The sequence below is a fragment of the Nycticebus coucang genome, chromosome 3 (genome assembly GCF_027406575.1).
Source record: "Nycticebus coucang isolate mNycCou1 chromosome 3, mNycCou1.pri, whole genome shotgun sequence".
In the NCBI taxonomy this organism is placed as follows: Eukaryota; Metazoa; Chordata; class Mammalia; order Primates; family Lorisidae; genus Nycticebus; species Nycticebus coucang.
Window position 1 is genome coordinate 59,977,365 of NC_069782.1, and position 4,524 is coordinate 59,981,888.

Genomic DNA, 4,524 nt, shown 5'->3' on the forward strand with positions numbered 1-4,524 from the left:
TAGAATCCCTTGACTCTGAACCCAGGTCTTCACTGGAACCTCAGAATTTCTTGGTCCTGGGCTGGGCAAAAGTGACTCACGCCTGTAATCCTAGCACTCTGGGAGGCTAAACTGATCACCTAAGACCAGCTCAAGACCAGCGGGAGCAAGAGTGAGACCTGTCTGTACAAAAAACAGAAAAATTAGTTGGACATGGTAGCACGTGTCTATTGTCCCAGCTACTTGGGAAGCTGAGGTGGGAGAATCACTTGAGCCCAGGATTTTGAAGTTGCTGTGAGCTATGATGACCCTGATACACTCTACCCAGAGTAACAGAGTGAGGCTCTGTCTCAAAAAAAAAAAAATCTTAAAAACAAACAACAACAAAAAAATTCTTGGTCTCAAGCTGTGGAATCAGATAGAGGTAGTCTGAACAGCCCCCAAGCCTCCATTTGAGGCCCAACTCCAACTCTGTTAATTATTAATGGTGCTCATCTGTAGGAGACTGTGCACCAAGCTTGTGGAAGCAGTCACCAGTTCTTGAAGAAGGCACTGGGAGAGGGACATAAGGATGTTTGGCTGCCCAGAGACAAGCCCTCAAGCAGCTGCAGGCATTAATGAGATAAGATCATTTGCTCATTAGCAAGCAGGTGTTATACGTTGGATATTTGTGGTGCAGTAGGGTGGGAGTCGAGCCCAGGGAGAAAAAGCATGTGGCCATCATTAAGCACATAGCTCCAGTATGTGGGCCCCCAACACCTGTTGTATAAGGCTTCAATAAAAGGCCATGACAGAGGTTACTCAGGGCTCTCCCTGGAATATAGGAAGCCTTTCTCTTGCAGGCATTTGTACCTTCAATCCGTGTCCCCACCAAATTCGTGCAGTGACAGGGTGCCCACAGCAGGCACTGACACTCATCAACTATTTCCAATGGTCTGTCTTCTGAGTACATGGTAGGGGAGGGACCCTCTATAGTTGGGTAGGGCCGTATAACTTGTCCTGGCCAATGAGCAATGAAATACTGTGTGATTTCCTGGTCAAATGATTTAATTGCAGGTATGAGGCCATTCAGAGATTTTTTTCCCTTGGCTAGAGTTACCTGAAACATTCTAGATAATGACCACTTCATTGCCTGGGTTGTGGAGTAGGGTGCCCAGAATAAAATCCCCAGATGATCTTCAGTGGATAGGTAGCAGGAATGAGAATTTACTTGTGTATTGTTTTAGGCACCCAAGACTTTGGGGTCATTTGTTACAGTGGCATAATATAATTTATCCTGACTGATACACAAAACCCATCCACATCATGGCAAATTTCCTCTCTTTCTGGTTGGGCACCATGGTTCACAATTGTCATCCAGCACTTTCAGAAGCCAAGGTGGGAGGATTTCTTGAGACCAGGAGTTCAAGACCAGCCTAGGAAACATTAGGAAGACCCAATCTCTACAAAAAATAGAAAAAAACCAGCCAGGTGTGGTGGTGCATACCTGTAGTCCCAGCTACTCAGAAGGCTGAGGCATGAGAATCACTTGAGCACAGGAGTTTGAGGTTGCAGTGAGCTATGATGATGCCTCTGCACTCTAGCCTGGGCAACACAGTAAGACTCTGTCTCAAAAAACAAAACAAAACAAAACAAAAAAAAACATCATGGCCAGGAGTGTTGGCTCATGCCTGTAATCCTAGCATTCTGGGAGGCCAAGGTGGGTGGATTGCTTCAGCTCAGGAGTTCAAGACTAGTCTGAGCAAGAGTGAGACCCCCCACTACTAAAAATAGAAAAACTAGACAGGCATTGTGGTGGCCTGTAGTCCCAGCTACTCCAGAGGCTGAGGCAAGAGGATGTTTTGTTCTCATGAGTTTGAGGTTGCTGTGAGCTACGATGCTACAGCACTCTCCCCAGGGCAACAGAGTGAGACTCTGCCTCAAAAAAGAAAAAAATCCCCTTTTTTATATGGACACAGTTCTATTAGAATAAGACCCACCCTGACAATCTAATTTTAACTTAGCCACATCTTTAAAGACCCTGTCCCCAAATACACCCACATTCTAAGTATGTAGGGGTAGAAGATCAACATTTGGAATTGAGGGAGTAGGGAACACGATGCAGCCCACACAGGCGTCATTCCATCCACAGGTGTTACTGTTATTTTTGATAGAGGGTTTTGTTGTGCGGGGTTGAGATAGGGTCTTACTCTGTTGCCTGGGCTGGAGTGCTGTGGCATGATCACAGTTCACAGCAGCCTCAAACTCCCGGCTCAACCAATCCTCCTGCCTCAGCCTTCTGAATGTCTGGGGCTACAGGCTCATGCTACCACACATCTGGTTGAATTTTCCTCATTTATTTTAGAGATGGGGGTCTCACTATGTTGACCAGGCTGGTTGCAAATTCCAGGCCTCAAGCAATCTTCCTACCTTAGCCTCCCAAAGTGCTGGAATGACATGGGTGAGCCATGGTGCCTGGCTGTTGGTGGTGTTAATATGTGCTTAAGGGAAAAGGGAAATGATGTGGGTTTTTTTTTTGGGGGGGGATGGTTGTTTCAAGATTCCTAGAGAGTGGGAGACATCTCAGGGACTTTTGCTTTGTCCTCAGAGCTGGATATCATTCAATAAACAGTTATTAAGCACCTACTGGGAGCCAGGCACTCTTTAATACAAGGCTGGTCCAATGATGGAACTTATTACGTCTGTGCATGTGTTGTAGAGACAGATGAAACATAAGTAAATAAACAGTGAAGCAACGGGCAGTAGTGAAGTGCCTTAAAGATGAAGATTGGGAGGACAGTGGGGTGGGGGCTACTTTAGACAGTAGCTTTGGACAGTCTGAAGAGGTGACATTTGAGGACAGACTTATTCAGCTACATGGAACATAAGGAGCAAGGGCTCCAAACCAGGAATCAGTGGAGAATTTGGAGAACAGAATGACTGTAGGTGCAACTGGAGCTGCGTGAGAGGGTGGAGTGGAAGCCAATTAGGATGGAGATGCCAGTAGGTGGCAAATCCTGGGCTGAACTTTCAGCTTAATGTGCTCCTGCCAGCCCCTCCCCCAAATCCAGAGATCTGGAAGGGACAGGGATGCTGGGGGCTTGCAGGGAGCAGAAAGGGGGCTTCTGTAGAACCTCGGACAGCGCATACACTGTCTATGGTGCTGACAACCCTGGGGGACCACATGTGACAGTGCAACTGCTGTGGAATGTGGCAGTTCCTTCATTCAACAGAGAATTACCATGTGACCTACTAACCCCACTCCTGGGCATGTACCTAAAGAAATTGAAAGCAGGGACCCCAAAAGATACTTGTATGTCACTGTTTGTAGCAGCATGAATCACAATAGCCCACATGTAGAAGGAGGCAACCCAAGTGCCCATTGACTGTTGAATGGATCACAATTCCTTCCACACAGTGGAATAGTATTCAGCTGTAAAAAGAAAACGATCCTGACACTGGCTACAAGAGACCTGGATCTTGAGGGCGTCATGCTCAGTGAAATGAGCCAGTCCAAAAGGACAAATCCTGTGTGATTCCTCTCATATGAGGTTCCTAGAGTGGCCAGATTCAAAGTAGAATGGCAGATGCTAGGGCCTGGGGAGGTGGGGGGTGGGGGGGAATTAGTGTTTCATGGGGACAGAAATCAGTCTGGGTGAGAAAGTCTTGGAGATGAAGGGTGGCGATGGTTGCTAGCACTGTGAGTGTGCTTAATGCCACTAATATGTACACTTAAAAATGGTCAAAATGGTAAACTGTGTTATGTTTATTTTATAATTAAAACACACACATATCACTAAAAAAGTCTTCCAAGGCTCCCCACTGCCCTCAAGACACTCCTTGGCCATGGCTTGCACTCTGGGCACAGCACACAGTGGGCGGCACTGAGTGGGAGCCTCGAGGGCCTGGGCCCAGTTCAGAGCTTCATAAAAAAGACACATACAATCATTGCCCACTTCACAGGTGAAGTGGCTGAGGTTCAGAGAGGTTAAGTAACTTGCCCCTGGCCACCTGTAAGGAGCTAAGTTGGAATTTCACCCCAGGCGGCCTGCACACACATTCTAAGCTCTAAACCAATAGCATGAACAGTGAGTGGGGACAGTGGGGCCTGGCCCACTCTGCATGACCTGGTTCACTCTGCAAGACCAGGGGCAAATGCCTGGGGGAAAGTTCTTGAGCCTCATGAATAAGTGTGTGTCTTTGGGGAGGGGCTGTGTCTTGGGGGAGGGGCTGTCCCTTAGGAATCAGAAATCAGTGGCACATGCAGTAGGAAGACACATCAAATGTGGAACATGGGGCACCTATGCACAGTAGGGCTATCTCGGGGTAGAGGCTGTGGGAAAGCGCAGGATTTCACAATGGAGCCCCAGAACCACTTACAGGTCCCCAGGGGTAGCACAAGGTATTTGGAATCTTTGTGGCCTGGACCCAGCACTGAGTGGGACTGCACATGAATTCCAGGATGGCATTCCCTGTGGGTGGAAGACAAACTCAAGGCTGTTTCAGACCCCAGCCCTGAGCACAGGAGGTGGGTCTCTCAACCCAAAGATGACACAAAGCCATTTC